This window comes from Ranitomeya variabilis, chromosome 4 (genome assembly GCF_051348905.1).
Source record: "Ranitomeya variabilis isolate aRanVar5 chromosome 4, aRanVar5.hap1, whole genome shotgun sequence".
Lineage (NCBI taxonomy): Eukaryota > Metazoa > Chordata > Amphibia > Anura > Dendrobatidae > Ranitomeya > Ranitomeya variabilis.
In genome coordinates this window covers 651354691-651375039 of record NC_135235.1, presented here as the reverse complement: position 1 = coordinate 651375039, position 20349 = coordinate 651354691, and the positions used below count along the sequence as shown (strand labels likewise).

Sequence of the window (20349 nt, the reverse complement as noted above, 5' to 3'; positions counted from 1 at the left end):
TAGACCCCCTAAGGATCTTATCTAGATGTGTGGTGAGCACTTTGACCCAACAAGTGCTTCACAGAAGTTTATAATGCAGAGCCGTAAAAATAAAAAATCATATTTTTTCACAAAAATGATCGTTTCGCCCCCAATTTTTTATTTTCCCAAGGGTAAGAGAAGAAATTGGACCACAAAAATTGTTGTGCAATTTGTCCTGAGTACGACGATACCCCATATAGGGGGGTAAACCACTGTTTGGGCGCATAGCAGAGCTCGGAAGGGAAGGAGCGCCATTTGACTTTTCAATGCAAAATTGACTGGAATTGAGATGGGACGCCATGTTGCGTTTGGAGAGCCCCTGATGTGCCTAAACATTGAAACCCCCCACAAGTGACACCATTTTGGAAAGTAGACCCCTTAAGGAACTTATCTAGATGTGTGGTGAGCACTTTGACCCAACAAGTGCTTCACAGAAGTTTATAATGCAGAGCCGTAAAAATAAAAAATCATATTTTTTCACAAAAATGATCTTTTCGCCCCCATTTTTTTATTTTCCCAAGGGTAAGAGAAGAAATTAGACCACAAAAGTTGTTGTGCAATTTGTCCTGAGTACGACGATACCCCATATGTGGGGGTAAACCACTGTTTGGGCGCATAGCAGAGCTCGGAAGGGAAGGAGCGCTATTTTACTTTTCAATGCAAAATTGACTGGAATTAAGATGGGATGCCATGTTGCGTTTGGAGAGCCCCTGATGTGCCTAAACATTAAACCCCCCCACAAGTGACACCATTTTGGAAAGTAGACCCCCTAAGGAACTTATCTAGATGTGTTTTGAGAGCTTTGAACCCCCAAGTGTTTCACTACAGTTTATAACGCAGAGCCGTGAAAATAAAAATTCTTTTTTTTTCACAAAAATGATTTTCTAGCCCCCAGTTTTGTATTTTCACAAGGGTATCAGGATAAATTGGACCCCAAATGTTGTTGTCCAATTTGTCCTGAGTACGCTAATACCCCATATGTGGGGGGGAACCACTGTTTGGGCGCATGACAGAGCTCGGAAGGGAAGGAGCGCCATTTGGAATGCAGACTTAAATGGATTGGTCTGCAGGCGTCACGTTGCATTTGCAGAGCCCCTGATGTACCCAAACAGTACAAACCCCCCACAAGTGACCCCATATTGGAAACTAGACCCCCCCAAGGAACTTATCTAGATGTGTTGTGAGAACTTTGAACCCCCAAGTGTTTCACTACAGTTTACAACGCAGAGCCGTGAAAATAAAAAATATTTTTTTTCCCACAAAACTTATTTTTTGGCCCCCAGTTTTGTATTTTCCCAAGGGTAGCAGGATAAATTGGACCCCAAAAGTTGTTGTCCAATTTGTCCTGAGTACGCTGATACCCCATATGTGGGGGGGAACCACTGTTTGGGCGCATGACAGAGCTCGGAAGGGAAGGAGCGCCATTTGGAATGCAGACTTAAATGGATTGGTCTGCAGGCGTCACGTTGCATTTGCAGAGCCCCTGATGTACCCAAACAGTACAAACCCCCCACAAGTGACCCCATATTGGAAACTAGACCCCCCAAGGAACTTATCTAGATGTGTTGTGAGAACTTTGAACCCCCAAGTGTTTCACTACAGTTTACAACGCAGAGCCGTGAAAATAAAAAATCTTTTTTTTCCCACAAAACTTATTTTTTGGCCCCCAGTTTTGTATTTTCCCAAGGGTAGCAGGAGAAATTGGACCCAAAAAGATGATGTCTAATTTGTCCTGAGTACGCTGATACCCCATATGTTGGGGTAAACCCCTGTTTGGGCACACGGGAGAGCTCTGAAGGGAAGGAGCACTGTTTTCCTTTTTCAACGCAGAATTGGCTGGAATTCAGATCGGATGCCATGTCCTATTTGGAGAGCCCCTGATGTGCCTAAACAGTGGAAACCCCCCAATTATAACTGAAACCCTAATCCAAACACACCCCTTACCCTAATCCCAACCGTAACCCTAACCACTCCTCTAACCCAGACACACCCAACCCTATTCCCAACCGTAAATGTCATCCAAACCCTAACCCTATCTTTAGCCCCAACCCTAACTGTAGCCCCAACCCTAGCAATAACACTAGCCCTATCACTAGCCCTAACACTAGCCGTAACACTAGCCCTAACCCTAGCCCTAACCCTAGCCCCAACCCTAGCCCCAACCCTAGCCCTAACCCTAGCCCCAACCCTAACCCTAGCCCTAACCCTAGCCCCAACCCTAACCCTAACCCTAGCCCTAACCCTTGCCTTAACCCTAACCCTAACCCTAGCCCTAACTCTAGTCCTAACTCTAGCCCTAACTCTAGCCCTAACCCTAATGGGAAAATGGAAATAAATACATTTTTTTTATTTTTTTATTTTTCCCTAACTAAGGGGGTGATGAAGGGGGATTTGATTTACTTTTATAGCGGGTTTTTTAGCGGATTTTTATGATTGGCAGCCGTCACACACTGAAAGACGCTTTTCATTGCAAAAAATATTTTTTGCGTTACCACATTTTGAGAGCTGTAATTTTTCCATATTTGAGTCCACAGAGTCATGTGAGATCTTGTTTTTTGCGGGACGAGTTGACCTTTTTATTGGTAACATTTTCGGACACGTGACATTTTTTGATCGCTTTTTATTCCGATTTTTGTGAGGCAGAGTGATCAAAAACCAGCTATTCATGAATTTCTTTTGCGGGAGGTGTTTATACCGTTCCGCGTTTGGTAAAATTGATAAAGCAGTTTTATTCGTCGGGTTAGTACGATTACAGCGATATCTCATTTATATCATTTTTTTATGTTTTGGCGCTTTTATACGATAAAAACTATTTTATAGAAAAAATAATTATTTTGGTATCGCTTTATTCTCAGGACTATAACTTTTTTATTTTTTTGCTTATGATGCTTTGTGGCGGCTCATATTTTGCGGGACAAGATGACGTTTTCAGCGGTACCATGGTTATTTATATCCGTCTTTTTGATCGCGTGTTATTCCACTTTTTGTTTGGCGGTATGATAATAAAGCGTTGTTTTTTGGCTCGTTTTTTTTTTTTTTTCCCTACGGTGTTCACTGAAGGGGTTAACTAGTGGGGCAGTTTTATAGGTTAGGTCGTTACGGACGCGGCAATACTAAATATGTGTACTTTTATTGTTTTTGTTTTTTTTTTTTAGATAAAGAAATGTATTTATGGGAATAATATTTTTTTTTTTTTCCTTTATTTAGGAATTTTTTTTTTTTTTTTACACATGGGGAAATTTTTTTTTAAACTTTTTTACTTTGTCCCAGGGGGGGACATCACAGATCGCCGATTTGACAGTGTGCACAGCACTCTGTCAAATCGGCGATCATACTTTCATCGGAGCAGGCTGCAGCTTTCATCTGCAGCCTGCTCCTGACCCGGAATTCCTCCCTGCAGGACCCGGATGCAGCCCCGTGGCCATTTTGGATCCGGGCCCTGCAGGGAGAAGACGCTCGGTACAAGGTGAGTACATCACCTTGTACCGATCGTCTCAGGGAAGCCCGCAGGGAGCCCCCTCCCTGCGTGACGCTTCCCTGTACCGCCGGCACACCGCGATCATGTTTGATCGCGGTGTGCCGGGGGTTAATGTGCCGGGGGCGGTCCGTGACCGCTCCTGGCACATAGTGCCGGATGTCAGCTGCGATAGGCAGCTGACAGTCGGCCGCGCTCCCCCCGTGAGCGCGGCCGATCGCTATGACGTACTATCCCGTCGGTGGGAATTAAGGCCCACCCCACCTCGACGGGATAGTACGTCAGATGGGATTAAGGGGTTAATTGTAGTTAGGTAACAGTAGGGTATTTTTAAAGCAGGTATATTAGAAAATTGCTTATATTATAGTATCAAACAGGGAGTTAGGAGCAAAATGACAGCCTTTGGACCACCCCTTTAACACTACATCATCAAGTGTGGTAAACAATGGAAAAATACCATATCATAAGGTGCACTTTGAAGTTCCAAATGTGAGAAAAGGTTGGATACTGGAGATGTTTCTAAGATGCAGGATGAGTGAGTGATTGGATGTAGGGAATAAAGGAAAGTTGTGTGTCAAATACGACCCCAAGACAGCAAGCGAGCTACTTGGGAGTTATCGTTGAACCACCCAAGGCAACTGCAATATCGGGAAGAAGTCAGTTACTAGACTAGAGGGAGGAAACACAAAAAGTTCAGTTTTAGAAAGATTCATTTTCAGATAGAGTGAGGACATGAGGTTACAGTCAATCCCTAGAATTTTGCATTAAGTTTGGGATAATGTCAGGAGAAGATGTGTACAATTGGGTGTCATCAGCATAGAGATGATACTGTAAATTAAATCTGCTAATGGTTAGTCAAATAGGGGCAGTGTATAGAGAGAAGAGGAGGGGGCCTAGAACTGAGCCCTGAAGAACCCCGATAGAGTAAGATTAAAGGGGTAAGAGCTGGCAAAAGATGTAGAAAAGGAGAGCTCAGGTGGGTAATATGAGAACTAAGAGAAAATGATGTCCTTAAGCAGGGGCGTACATAGATTTCACAGGGCCCCATAGCAAAATTGAGCAAAGGGCCCCCCCCCCCCCCCGAAGAAGGGAGGGGAATAGGTGGCGCGCGTAGCGCGCCAAAAATTTGCATGTTAAGCCACGCCCCCTCCACAGCCACACCCCCTCCACAGCCACACCCCCCAATTACTAATTTATATGGCGAAGGCAATAAAAAATAGACTTACCAGAAAGCAGCATTGCAGGAGAAAGCAGCATTGCATTGCAGTAATAGATAAAATGAATTCAACCTAAAAAAGTGAAACTATTATTATTTGCCATCCCCAATACAGTGTGATCCTAAACATTTATTCACTTTAGTATGATAAACATTACCTGGAACTTTGAACAACAGAGAATGGTGGTGTTCCCAGCAAAAACTCCCAAACTTGAAAATAACAGAAAAACTTGGAAACATTCTAAACTTCTGAAACTTGAACTCAAAACCAAAACTGTGGCCAAACATTCCGCAAATATTGAGATGTGGCAACCTATAATGTAAATAACACAAATTAGTTGAGTGAGACTTTGAATGCCTTTTACCATGTGTGCATACAGCTGCCATTCACCATAACGTGCTTGTTTTTTAAACTAGAATATACCATAATGGTATATATTTAAACAGATATAGCAAAATACATTTTAGTGACTGACGCGTAGATATATTTTCAGTATTAAAATGGCCAATAAAATTGTCAGTTAACTACTGTAAAGGAAATAGTTGCCACTTGCCCTCTGCAAAATATGGACAGGGCAAAGTAGCTTCTAACCCCTTACAACACCTGCAAAGACATGTGAATGGTGTATGATACAGCTGTATACAGGTCTGCAAAAGGCTTAGAAAACGTTTTTAAACAACATAAAGAACTGATGCATTCATGCAGATGCAACAAATGGAACTTTGAAACCAGAACTCTGAAATAGAGATGGGTGAATTTTTTTTTTAAGAGAAGATTAAGTCTCATTGTAAAAAGAGGTGTTTTGATAGCCAATTAAAATCCTAGATTAAAACATTAACAAAACTGGCATTTACGAAAAAAATTACATTCCAGGGGAATCTGGAAATAAGTATGGAAAATCCACCCATCTCTATAAAAAAAAAATAAAACTTCAACTTCAACTTGCATACTCACGGAGTATAACAAACGTTAGGAAGGTTAGAACTGGCGCCTACGTGCTTTTGCTTCAGCAAATTGGTCAACAATGCCATCTATGTCAAGTTGGTTGGCTCTTGCATTTTCAATGCTTAGAATGGCAAGACCAGAGAGTCTGTGTTCAGACATTGTACTTCTTAGATAGTTTTTAATTTGTTTTAATTTTGAGAAGGATCTTTCTGCTGATGCTACCGTTACTGGCAAGGTTAGGAATAAAAGTAAGACTATGCACACATCCGGTAGATTTGACGATAGCAGGCTATTTTCGACTAACAGTAAATGTGCAAGGTCCTTGACAGATGTCAATTTTTGAATGTCATTCTTTAGAGCACATCTAAAACTCAGAAGCTGGGCTGGAAATGCTGGTGAAAGATCTTGGTTGTACTTTTTCTGCAGCTGTAATGCAGCCTCATATAATTCCTCATCTGAGGAAGATGCCAGATCTGCAGGCTGAAGTATCCTAAAATACTGCACAACCCGATTCATTCCATTAAATCGGTTTGACAGCTGACCTACAATGATGTCTAAATACTCATAGAACACGGTGACTTTAAATCGGTCCTCCGGAATGTGCAATCTCTCATCCGTACTCAGTTCATCAAAATGCTTTTTAACTTTTGATAATCGCTTACTTTCAAAAGCTGGGGAGATGCCCCAGCTGCGTGCCAACAAGATAGCGCTCTCTTTCGCTTCATCAAAATGATTTCTGAATTGTGAAAGTTCTTCAGCTGCATTCTTTATTAAATTAGTTGCCTTAGATAAATCCATGCTTTCTGCCTGCAGCATGGTTGACAGTGCATTAACAGTCTGTAATACTTTTGTCTGAAGGACAACCAAAAAAACAAACTGAAATGAATCCATTTTCTTTTTAAGAGCCATTGCCTCATTTATTTCAGTTTTTTTGGATGAAATAAGGATGATTTTTGACAATGCCATCATTACATCAGAAAAACGAAATCTTAGGGCAAGCAGCGACTCATGACGGGAAGACCAGCGTGTGGGACATAATTTTTTTAGTGTGACCGATGAACTGCTTGTAAATGATGACAAAAGCTCCCAACGTCGTATGCTTTCCCCAAAAAATGTATAGACATGTTGCAATATATCAGAAAAGTTTGAAATTTCTGTAATTTCTGAAACAGCATCTTGAAGAACAAGATTCAAATTATGTGCTGCACAGTGAACATACATAGCATTGTGTTCTTTTTCTAAAATTCGGGCCTGCACACCAGAATAGATGCCACTCATTGTGGCAGCTCCATCATAGCCCTGACCACGGCACTTATGAATGGAAAGGCCATTGCTGTCAATGCATTCCAGGATCTCTTTCTCTATACCAGCAGCACGCTGGTCATGAATGGCTTGAAATCCAAGAAAGGCTTCATGGATGCGAACTTTCGTGGCTCTCATATTTGCATTCCTTTCAACAGACACGTATCTAATTACTTGGCTCATCTGATCAGTTTTTGATACATCTTGCGTTGTATCCATGATCAGCGAATAGAAGTGAGCTTCATTCACTTGAGATAAAATCTCAGATTTTACTTTGGTTGACAAAATTTCTATTAATTCGTTTTGAATTCTGGGACTAAGGTATTTTGCTGTGCCCTCTGGCAGTTCCAGCAGTTCCTTAAGCAGGGGATCATAGAGTGCTAGTAACTCTATAATTGCCAGGAAATTACCACTATTGATTTTGCCAATTTTTTCTCTGTGACCCCGAAATGGCATGTTAGCCATGGCCATTGTTAGGGTAACATTCACTATTCTTTTTAAAATTTGCCTCCAGAAATTATGTTGTTTTCTTAACTGATTTTCAGTTTGCAGGTCAATTGATCCCTTTCTTCGCCACTGATCATAAACTACACAAGCTTCTAGATGAGATTGTGAACATTCATGGCGTTGTATTTTGTGCGATAAGCCTCTCCAGTTTTTAAGTCCTCTGGCCCAAGCTGGGGAAAATCCTAATTTTCTTCGATCACCAAACAGCCAGCATGGCTCACAGTATGCTGCATTTAATTTTGGCGAGTAACAAAGCCAAGAAACTGGAAATTTTTGACCTGTTTTCGTTATTTTCTCATAATACTTCGCAGAAAAGCATCTTTTATTGTCGTCATTATCTCTAGGAAATGGTCCTGGTGGTCTGCAAGGGCCATGCGTAATTATAAACATCTTAACAGACGAGTCTGTTATAGTAACTGGGAAATTTGCTCTGTCTGTTATGTATTTTTCACAAGCAAGGTTGATAGGACTCGTACTGCTATCAAATGGCATAACGAATTCTTCGCTAGCCAATCCAGAAGTGCCTGGCTGGTCTGCCTGTTTTTCACAAATATCTTCCGTGCTAGCTTCAGTAACACGTGCCATTTGCTCAACTGTACTTGCTGCAGGATGATCTCTGGATTGCGCCAGTTCCTGTATTGAATTCTCTGAGGAGCAAAGACTTTCAGCCCTTGCTTCTAAATCTTCTGTATGTGAAATAGTAACAGAGCTCTCTGCAGAAGAAGGGGCATTGAAGAAACTACTGATTTTGGGCATTTTGGCATGTTTCTGGCTTTCCTCTCTCTTTTTTTTACGCTTCTGAGCACCGCTCAGATGCTTGTAGCTTGACATAATGGTAAAGCTTTTTCCTGTAGAAACAAAGCACATTCAACCTTATATCCCCCTCCACAGCAGAGCTTCATAACCTGGAAACCACTTGAACTGAAGAGCTAAATTCAGTAAAACCTTAACTTTAGATTAAACACCTGATCTGGTCTGTCTGACTGTAGGGCATCAATTGCTATGTCTCCTGGAAATACATCACATCTCCCATCAAGGGGTTCTTGCAGACTACCTCTAGTTCCGTGTAACTCAGTGTGACCTTCTAGCTGCAGAACAACTTAGTATAACCACTACTGAACTGCAAAAGCATTGCTCACGTTTCCTCCCTGGCATAACATAAATACACTGAATGGTCTAGGTCTGATGGTAGATTCAGGACCCCTAGCTGAACATCTTTTTTTTATACTGCCCTGCACCACTCGCTGGCTGGGAAGCACTGTTACCCATATCGCCGGGATCACCACTCTCCGAGCTGCCAGGAGGCAGTCAATTAAAATCCTGTGTCAGGCTCTGCCCTGTCGCAATTCATTGCGCGGCGCTGCTCACATGCTCCTCCATAAAGGCGAAGTGCAAGCAGTACTATGGGGAACAGAGTTGCATCGCTTGATCCAATGCCCCTCGTTGCACATTGTTGTGGCTCCTCCATTCTCATATTTGCTGAGCCATACACCACCTCCACAGATAGGAAATAGCTACCGTGAAGCCTAGGAATGCCCCAGGACACCCTCCTCAAAGCTAGGCAGATAAATGACATACAGATGTAGCAAGAGTTCAGAATGAAACTTGTATCTCATTGCATCAACACTTTGTGATGCACCAAAGATAGTGAATACCAAGCTAACAATGGGCTTATGACACTAATGACTCTCCATTGTTCAGATCCATTGTTCTGAACAGATGTGTGAGAAAGCATTTACATATGGAAGCCTCCTGCTACCGAGATCAGCATAAGACCCCATGCTGGAAAATATCCCAACAATTCTACATTTAAAGTGGAACAAGCTCCATTTTTGGGGGTGGGTGGAGCACTCCCACCGTGCTGTCACGCACCCCCGGGACATCTGCTTTTGGGATGTCCCGCAACACAAAAACCCGGGGTCTCCGGGTACTCGCCTGCATTCGCCGGCCTCCTGCGCCTGTGACCCCACTACACCACTTCAGACTCGAGCTTCCTGTAAGCTCTGGCAGCTTCGGGACGGAGGTTACGCCGAGCACGGCATCCCTCGCATCCCTATACACATAAGTGCATATAGATTTAGATTCCTATGGACATACACGCAGGGGATGCCGCGCTCGGCATAACCCCCGTTCCGAAGCTGCCCGAGCTTACAGGAAGCTCGGGCATGAAGCTGCACAGGGGCAGGAGGCTGCCGGATGCAGGTCAGTACCCAGGGACTCCGGGGTTTTTGCAATGTGGGGCGTCACAAAAGTGGATGTCCCGGGGGTGGGTGGCAGCCTGGTGGGAGGGCTTCACCCACCCCAAAAAGTAGTGGTTGTTCCGCTTTAACAGAAAGATAGATCTGTAGGCATGGGGGGTACATGACTGGGTAAACCAAAAAATTATATCACAAAGGAGGCAACAACTCAATATCCCAAATTTACAGATATACATAGTGGTGTATAACACATATAATCAATATGGCACAGTGCATTATGCTAATGTTTAAAATATATATATACACATATGCACTATAGCACGGAGGAGGAAATTGTATCGGAAACACACATTCAATCATTGGGGGTCATCCAATATTTTGGATGCGTTTACCAGTGAGCCAGCGCAGAGCAAACAGCCTGCTGCTTGGTAAGCATGGAGAAAATAACATTTTTCCAGAGAATCTCCTGCACCTATGATAGTGTAGTTATACAGGTAAGAGACAGAATGTTCTGAATTATATACGTTTCTTTTCACAAATTCTGACAAACAAGCAGTCTTTGAGCTATCTAGAGAAAAGCCTGCTGAGGCTCTGCAGCAAAACTTTTTCGAATAGCCCATAGAATAATTATAAATGAAAATAAAACAACTTTACATAATTAAGAGTATTCTGTGCCTCACCTAGCGAAATATAGAAACTAAGGAAAAAGACCAAAAACAGAGGCGTTCCTAGCTCTCGGGGCCCAAAGTTACCCAAAATTTGTACCACAACTGGATAATGATGATCAGAAAGTCCTAATATATATATATATATATATATATATATATATATATATATATATATATATATATATATATAACACACATTTGGGTACCTCTTAATGCATAATAAAGCAGTCAAGACCTCAAAATACAGACTGAGTAAAAAAAATTGTGCTAGCAAAAGACAAAAAAAAAATCTACGCAGGGGGTAGCCCACAAGACCCACACATTACCGAGTTCCAAGACCAATTCCACAGGGTAGATTGCTGCTAGGGTTATTGCCTATTTATAAGGAGATGTCCCGCTGTGCTGGCTGGCCAGCCACACCACACCTGACATCATGCGCGACAGCCACCATCCGACAACATCCCAACAGACCGGGAAGTGACTGCTGGAGCAAGAACATGCTCCAACATCCACATAGCTCACAGGTGCCAGTAACCATTAACAATAATGCCAGTAACCATTAAGCCAGGAAGAGAAGCCATGCTCTTCAAAAGGGCATTGTAAGGGGAATGTCCAGGCTAAGTGTAAAGACAAATCATAGTTGGCTTAATCGTCGTACAGAGGGTGTATCTTGGTTTGCTGCTGAATAAAGCTATGGCTGGTGAGATCCAGCCCCTCTTCTAATGCACAGCCCCTGGATTTTATTCATGCAGGAACCTCTTTTTAATTTAGCAATTAGAGGATGTCAAAGAGGGAAAAGACAGATCAAATCAGGGCTACCCAATGCTGCACTGTACACACAATCTCCGCTCTGTCACACACAGTCTGATGCTTGAGGGGTGAATGTAGGTACACCTTTCAGTGCTAAAAACCATCGTCATGAAAGCATAAAACCGAGGAGTTGATAAGATCTCTGCGCAAACAGCTTTATTCAGCAACATACCAAGATGAGTCCTCTGCATGGCAGATAAGCAAACACTGGTTTTTACACTTAGCCTGGACAATTCCTTTAAAGCAGCCGGGTGCTGTGCCCCCTCCAGCAGTACACTATAGCACTTTGCACCAAAAAGGTGCAAAAGATTCATATTTCCTGGTACCCACGATGGGCCATCTGCTCAGAGCTTGCAGCAGCATCAAATTCAGCATCTTCTCAGGTATGTGAAGCTGTTCTTACAAATTTGTGTAATTCCAATCTATGGGCTATACAGAATACAAATTTTCCCCAAAGGTAAGCCCATAGGATGCCATGATATACAAATTTGTAAAACAAAAAAAATAACTTTACATAATTGACAACAATCTGATAGTCATGTGGGGGGAGGTGCAGAGTATGCAGAAAATGGACATGCTTCCACTCAGCACTATTCTCATATAGGTCTTATTCATGCTTACCAAAAGTATGCACAAGAGCTTCTCTTGACTCCAACGATCTCAGCTGCCCTCTTATTGGCTCTGACAGGCTCTTCGTTGCTTTGGGAGTATTCAGTGGCCTGCAAGTAAAAAAAATAGGTAAATAAATTGCAGCGTATGTGAGACTGGCTATGGGGCTACTGCTCAGGGTGAGAGAGTGACTGGGAAGATGGCCTGGGATGTGTTGGTCACTGCTGTTGATTTGCTGCATGAATGGGTTAAAGGCGGAAGACAAATTCCTATGTTTGCACAACATTACAATGGTCCCAAATCCCCTTTCCTTTCGGAAGTGTGGACCCGCTAAGAAGCAGGTATAAGGCCGCTGCCCGCACATGTGCTGTTGAAGTGAGGACAAGGTAAGATAGAGCCTTACCTTGGTCCACGAACTGGTGGTTGGGGACCTCTGCCCTACACAAAAAATATAATCAGAATCGATTTGTCACAGATTGAGGGTTAGGGCCCTATTACACGGGCCGATAGTTTGGCCAATCAAAAAAAACCGCCCATTTGTCTGGAAGCTCGTTTGATCGCCATTTACACTGGCTGAGAAATCGGCCAAGTTAGTGCCCGAGCAACCGTTTCGCTCGGGCAGTTACTCGGCCGATAGCACCAGGCAGCGGTGGCTCGGGAAATGCTACTTTGAGAGGATGGGAGCGCAAGCACCGGGGCGCGAGTCAAGATTGAATCGCGTGCCAATGGGAATCCTCTTACGTCTGCATAGGAAGTCTGAGGAGAGGAAGTGGCTAGGAGGTGGGAGCATTTCCCGAGCCACCGCTGCCTCTTCGGATCTTCGGGAGACGGCAGAGGACACCAAAAGGTAAGTATAGCGTACAAAAAAATATAATAAACATTAAATTAAAAAAACTTGTGGTTTTTTTCACTTTACCTGCAGCGCAGGAGTCATGCAGAATTGAGCCCTATGAGTGTGTGATTGCTTGCGTGTTTACACACAAACGATTGAAGGCAATTGATGGACGACAAACAGAGATTTAAGGTTCTGCATGACAGAGGTGATCGCCGACCAGCGACCAATTTTTTGTTCGATCGTTTGTTCATTTACACGAACAGATAATCGCTCAGATATGTTGAATCCCAGACAATTATCTTTTCACATTCGTCTGGTGTAAAGGGGACCTAAGTTTCACTGTAGCTCAGCAGAGTCCTGTCTGCTTCGAAGATGACACAGAGGGCAACGGGCAGCCTGTGTAAACACTGGGGGAAAACTTTTAGGGCCCTTTTACACGAGCTGATTTTCGGTCGAGAACTCACTCAAATGAGCTAATGCAAATGATAATCGACAAGTGTATGTGCTGTAGTGATGAATGTGAAATTGCTCCTAAATTGGTCATTTGCTCAATATGCCACGGACCCCAGATCGTTGTTTGACAGCTGCTAATCGCCTGCGTGTATATATACGAATTATCATTTGTGCATAGAAATCAGCAGCGGCCGAACGATCAAGCAGTCACTTGGGCAATTTCTTGGCATGTGTTATGGCAATGTTTTTATCATTTGACAATTGGTCTTTTCGTTTGCTCGCCCATATATTGGGCAATTTATCTGCCCGTGCAAAAGGACCCTTACTGAGCCCTCCAGCACATTATGCATTTTTGGCTAACCCTTAGTGTAAAAATCTGTAACCAAATGGTGTTTGAATACATGCAACTTAAACCATCAATCAAGCTCTTCCAGAACCCCCTCCCCAATCACCCCAGTACTCAGTAGGGTTTGGCATATAAGGGAGGCCAAATACTCACCGATCCTGCCACCTATGAAGTGCATCCATCTCCGTGTTTGCATGCAGGGCCAAGTGGTGTCATTGTGAATGCAGCACCAACGGAGCAGGCCACACTCCATGTTTGGGGGGGGGGGGGTAGGAGATTGGGGAGGGGGCATGGTGCTCCAGAGCTGGGGGGAGGGGCTGCCCTCCAACAGCACTTCCTGGTTGTCACCCGGAGTGAGTGACACGCCCGTCTCTGTTCTCGGCAATGGAGATGGTACGTTAAGCAACATCTTGAGATGCCGCCTCCAAGAATCGAGGCGGGCGTGTCACCCGGAGTGACAACCAGGAAGTGTTATTGGCGAGCAGCCCCTCCCCCCACCACCAGACTGCCAATCATCAACATCGGGTGCAGTGAGGAGGATGGGACATGCGCTGTAAGGGCTGCCCCAGACTGAGGGTAAGTATGCTTATTTCTTTTTTGGGCCGCAATGTCCCTTCAATCAACAATATATTACCTGGTCAATCAACAATTGAATGGTGATGAGTGACTTTGATAGCTGCTATATTCCATCTGTCGCTCCGAGCACTACTGTCTCCCTCCCCTCCTGGATGATCAGTTACCGCGACAGACCTGTACACAAAGGAAAATTTTCTGCTTAATAAACTGTTATTGAGAACACACACACATGTGCTGCGGCTGCCAGTGACCTAGGCCCTGTTGCTGTTTGTGACCTGGGCCCCGTGCTTGCGACTGGGCCTTGTTTCTGTGGGACCCGTATGTGCAGATGGGCCACAGGCCTGTTGCTGTGGGCCCCAGAGCCCAGCCACACCAGGGCCCAACTGCTTGTACAGGGCCCACAGCAACAGGGCCCAGCCACCACAATGGAGCCCGCAGCAACAGGGCCTGGGGCCCAGCCGCATGCACGGGGCCCACAGCAACAGGGCCAGGGGACCAGTAGCAGGCATGATGTGTACAGCATCTGTGCCCTGTTCTTGTGGGCCCCGTGCGTGTGGCTGGGCCCTGTTGCTGTGGGCCCCTCGGTTGTGGCTGGGCCTATGCCCTGCGGCTGGGCCCACAGCCCAGCCCCACGCACGGGGCCCACAGCATCAGCGGCTGGGGCCCAGCAGCACAGACGGATCACAACGGCAGGGCCCTTTTGCTGTGGGCCCCGTTTGTGCGGCCCAGCCATAATAACGGGGCCCACAGCAACAGGGCCTGTGCACAGCATCTGGGCCCTGTTCTTGTGGGCCCCGTGCGTGTGGCTGGGCCCTGTTGCTGTGGGCCCCTCGGTTGTGGCTGGGCCTATGCCCTGCGGCTGGGCCCACAGCCCAGCCCCACGCACGGGGCCCACAGCATCAGCGGCTGGGGCCCAGCAGCACAGACGGATCACAACGGCAGGGCCCTTTTGCTGTGGGCCCCGTTTGTGCGGCCCAGCCATAATAACGGGGCCCACAGCAACAGGGCCTGTGCACAGCATCTGGGCCCTGTTCTTGTGGGCCCCGTGCGTGTGGCTGGGCCCTGTTGCTGTGGGCCCCTCGGTTGTGGCTGGGCCTATGCCCTGCGGCTGGGCCTATGCCCTGCGGCTGGGCCCACAGCCCAGCCCCACGCACGGGGCCCACAGCATCAGCGGCTTCTATCAGTCTTCTATCAGCTGTGACCATGTGGAGCTCCTGTAATGTTTTATTCTGACCTTTCCTGGCGCCTGCGCAGGAGCGCGATGCTGGGGAGACTGTGGATGATGTATGGTCGCAGCAAGGAGGAGGACGGCATCACAAGGAGGAGGTGCTGGAGCAGTGACGCCCCGGAGCGCCCGCCCTGTAGCAATATACAGGAGCGAGCGAGCAGCCGTCGGTCGCAAAGGGTGCACGGTGACGTCACTTCCGGTCGCTCGGAAATGAGATCACCGCGCCCCCTATGTGACCTTCCCCCTCCAACTGCAGCGCAGCACCGTGGGGAAGCTTCCTGCTTCCCCACACGCTCATCTCCGACAGGGCCCGACAGCAAAGCCCTGTCGGCTCTCGCGCGCCCCCCCCCCCCCCCCCCCCCCCGGGACGACTGGTCCGAGCAAAAAAAAATTAACACAAAAAAAAAAAAAAAATAGGTGGCGTACACACCATGGGGCCGGGCAGCACCGGGCCCCCCCGGCCGTGGGGCCCGGATGCGGCGGCACCCGTCGCATACATGGTGTGTACGCCACTGTCCTTAAGGCCGATAGAAGAGCATAATGAGGAGGAGCTGGTGATAGTGTCAAATGAAGCAGAGAGATCCAGGAGAATCAGCAGGGAATAGTGGCCATTAGATTTTGCTGTTTGGAGACTTTAGTGCGGGCAGTTTCAATAGTGTGAAGAAATAAGGAATATATAAGAAAAATGTGAATTTCTCTGGCGTATTACATCAGATCACAGATATCAAGGTATCATTTATTCCCACTTTCTATAACCTGTATTGCCATATAGACTGTTTAGGAAGGTTGATCCTACTGACTGATTCCTTTTAAGAACTCTTGAGAAAAACAAACGAAAGAAACATGATTTAGGTAGGATCACACTTAAAAAGACTAATAAATTACTGTATAAACTTCTGAACATAAGGAGCTGAAATTGTCATCACCATATGGTGAAAGGGGATTAGGCAAGTCAAATCTTCTTCTCTTTGTTAATATTAACCATGTCTTGTGAAAGAAATGGTTAAACTGAATTTGAAAATATATTTTCTTATAAGCAAAGGGTCAAGTATTATCATCTAAGTCTTCCTGTGTCCAGCTTCCCGTACATTCCATCTAGCTAAAGGTCAGTTATTCCCGTAAAACTACCATAAGGATGGGAGTTGATATCCTCTCAAGGATGTGCATCTGCTTTTGACCTCTTCACCAGAATAACCTACACGGTTCTGCCAAATTCATTGTTAAACCACAAATATGTACAAAACACCCCCGCATTCTTGTTTTTAGAAATCTACTTGTATCCCAGGACATGAGTGACAACCCGTCAAGTGATGTATGTGTTTTGCCAAGTATTATGTAACCTATACTCCTTGTGACTTTTGGGCTATAAAAGAAGGGCTCGGTGGGGACATTAAACAGGATACTTTGGAAAGACAACCTGCTGTCTGTCTCTCTGATTTATTTCTCCCAATTATAGGTGCCTATCACAACAACACCTGAGGTTGGTTTCCATTTGAGAGAAAATCTCGTCTTTAACAACTTGGAGGCCCCAGCGAGATTTTCATTCCATTCCCCTTTGACTACCGTTCCAGACTGAATAAGGTTACCTGCCGCCTGGTCCAGGAGAGAGGGGAAAAATAGAACCCGGGTAAGTGAGCAATTGCTCGCACTGTTTTTCTGTCTCTCCGGACAAGGAGGCCGGTAGGAGGTCAGTCTGCAGGGCTTTTCTTATGGGAATCCCCTCAGGTAGAAACATCTGTGTTCTGTGTTACTTATTGTCATATTTGTACCTGTTTTTGTCATGATCGTCATCATAATCCCTTATCCGTCACTGCTGATTTTGCTTGTGTGTTTAAGTGGTGGTATGTTTATCAAATTCATCTGCAAGCCCATCTGTTCCGTAAAAAGGTGCTGCTAATTTGTTGTAACTTGTCAAAAGCAGTGCGTCCCATCTGTATTATGTATGGTTGTCCAGGCTGTGCATCCACAATATACCCTACATCCGGACGGGCTCCGGTTTTTCTGGCTCCGGTTTTTGCTGCTGCATCTTGTTATCACTAGGTGTATTGATCTCTATTGATGTTGCAAACATGCGGTTCTGCTAAAAATAGTTTTAGATATTAGAAGTAAAAGTTATATTATGCCTTGTTATACATGCTCCATTTATCTCACCTTCTGTGCTATTTTTGCTCTGTATTTGTTGATTGATCATATTATCATGGTTTATTGCTGTAATTTTGGCTGTTAGGATAAACTGTGTATTGAGTCTGCTTACATTTGTGATAACACCCAGAGCTTAAAAGGATAAGTGACTAGTGTCTATCTGGTTGTGATATTCATGAGTTGCAGGGACCTAGATTGATTAAAAGAAAATTTACATTGGTACTGCTCCTTATACACATGCTGTATGCCTTGTGTACACTGTTTGTGCTCTGTCACTATAGTTAAAAAGCAAGTAGGAGGTGAGGAAGATTGGTTATTGAAAAGAGTTCATTTGACACCTGTTTTTCCGCATCAGTATAGCCGAAGAAATAAGCTATATAGAGTGTTCTCTTGTCACGTGGTCCCACACCCTCAGGCAGTAAGTAACAGTTGGACATACATCATAAATACTAGATGGTACATGCCTCAGTGGCAGGACATGGTCACCCATGAATACTATTTTACTTCATAAATAGATTCTGGAATTGATTTGGCATACTAGAAACCCAGTGGGGTCTCAGATGTTGATGTATGAAGAATATATAGCGCTGTTTTTTGGAATTGTCTTATTCATAGTGGTATACATCTATTTGTTTGAAAGAATCTACGCCAGCATCAGGAAAGAGCAGAGAGCTGCGGTACAGCTAATTGCCGTGGAAACAGGAATCACTGGCTATTCTGATAGACCAGTGGATTCTGGTGATTACATAGCAGGACTGAAGACAGGGGTCGCTCCCTTTGACAGCTGTTATGGGTGCTAGGTTTACCAGGTCAGGACAAAATATGGATCCAAGATATAAAATGAAGGACCTGGTGTGTCTAGAGTATGGCAAAAAGGCTGTTAGGAATGCAGCAAGGATTTTAGAAAGGGCAGGAGAATGCCAAAGAATGGATGTTTGGATGCTGAAAGATGGAAACGGTTCAGCAGAGAGCATGCTGCGTGGATTGAGAAGCATGGGTATGAGGAGCAAGTGGCTGCATGGATCAGAACTTCTGAACGTCATGATCCGTATTATAATACTGAAAAGAATGATGAGGATGAAAGTGATGAAGCCCACATAAGAGGTAGAATGTATGTAAATAGATCCTCGGTTCCCCCGCAGGCACGAGGGTCCCCTCCCTTGCACAGTTCGTCAGAACTAGGAAGGGTAGCCCCTCCCTCACATGGTAACCTGGAGCAGACAGAGCCCTCCGCCCCTACAGCAGGAGGAGATCAGATTTCCCCCTGCTCCAGCAGTCCAGCAAAAAAAAGTGTGACTGTGGGTAAGAAAGAGATGCTTTCGGGCTCTTCTGAATCCCCAGATTCTACTTCAGGAGCTAGTACAATACCTTATTTGCCCGAGAGTTTTATTTCATCCCCATCATTTCCATCTCCCATGGGGATAGCAAGGCCAGGACCTTGCAACATGCAGACACCAGTGATCTGCCAGCGGCCAACGGCCCCATTGATGTCAGTTCTGGGAGGAGGGTGGGTGCAAACTCCAGGGCAAGTGCAATTGAGCTATCCTGCCCAGGACTTATCCCCTCCTCAATATTCATCCACAGATCACTATCCCGGACTGCCAAGAGGGTCCCCTGACAGTTTCTCCACTCCAATAAATAGTCCAAGTCAGCAGGGGGTCTCTCCTGAACAAGGAGACAACCACTTTCACCTACTAACTACCCCTTTGCCCTCTCCAGGAGAGGTTGCATCTCCAGATGTGAAAATAAGGTCGTAGAAAAGATAGTCTTAACCAAGGGAGATAAAGGATGGATGTGTTTAAAAAACGGGCAGTCCTGCAAAGAAGGAGTGGGGCCCAAATAAATTATACCCTCACACTCAATAAGCAGTCTACAGGGTGGTCTAGAAGAAATGAGGGCAATGAGGTCCAGTACCTGGATCTGTGATAAGTGCCATAGACAAAATGACAAGGGAAAACCCCAGTGTAACTTCTGTACTAGGACAGAAAAGAACGAAACGGCAATAGCCCTCCCAGTCATTACAGACAACCAGTAGACCACCAGAGGTGGGGGGAAGATGCAAAGGTAGATACCACTACTTGGTATAAGCCATGGAGTAGATCTGAGCAACTTGCCATGGCAAATAGTTTCCCAGACCCGTATAAAAATCCTCTTGGGTTTTATAAAGCCATGGAGGGTACAGCTGATAATTACGATGCTGCATGGAACGATTTAGAACCATTGTGTCGTATTTCTGCCGGAGTGCCAAAGTTGAAAAGGTAAAGGCAGTCCAAATAGATGCTGCAATACAAGCTGTACCGGAGGATAAGAAAACTAGGGATTCTGGATTGCAGTTTCTAGCTAGATTACTTGTAGTCGCCAAGAAACAGGCAGAGGAATTAGCATCAGGATTACCGGAGGTATTCCAGGGTGCAGATGAGCCTATTGACAGATTCTATGCTAGATGTACTGCAGTATTCACAGACCATGATTATGATCTAAAGAATCCAAGAGAAGCTAGATTTCTTAAAAAAAATTTTATGACAGGATTAAGGGAAGAGATACGGACAGAGGTCATGCGAGTAAAGGTACCTTCACACTAAGGGACTTTACAACGATATCGCTAGCGATCCGTGACGTTGCAGCGTCCTGGCTAGCGATATTGTTGTATTTGACACGCAGCAGTGATCTAGATCCCGCTGTGAGATCGCTGGTCGTTGCTGAAAGTCCAGAACTTTATTTCGTCGCTGGATCCCCCGTAGACATCGCTGGATCGGTGTGTGTGACACCGATCCAGCGATGTCTTCACTGGTAACCAGGGTAAACATCGGGTTACTAAGCGCAGGGCCGCGCTTAGTAACCCGATGTTTACCCTGGTTACCAGCGTAAATGTAAAAAAAAACCACACATACTCACATTCCGGTGCCCGGCGTCCGCTTCCCTGCACTCCTCCTGCATCCTGTAAGTGCCGGCCGTAAAGCAGAGCGGTGACGTCACCGCTGTGCTCTGTGGGAGATGCCGGAGATGACACAAGATGC

General features: G+C 45.2%; 1 long non-coding RNA gene across 1 annotated transcript; it reads right to left on the bottom strand.

Annotated features, from left to right (window-relative positions):
- Positions 1 to 4716: 4716 nt before the first annotated feature.
- LOC143769281 (uncharacterized) lies at positions 4717 to 14158 on the bottom strand. Its single transcript, XR_013214323.1, has 4 exons — positions 14021 to 14158; positions 11765 to 11862; positions 4871 to 5025; positions 4717 to 4785 (listed from the first exon to the last, which is right to left on the bottom strand). It is a non-coding gene; the product is annotated as an uncharacterized LOC143769281 (long non-coding RNA).
- Between the last annotated feature and the right edge of the window lie 6191 nt (positions 14159 to 20349).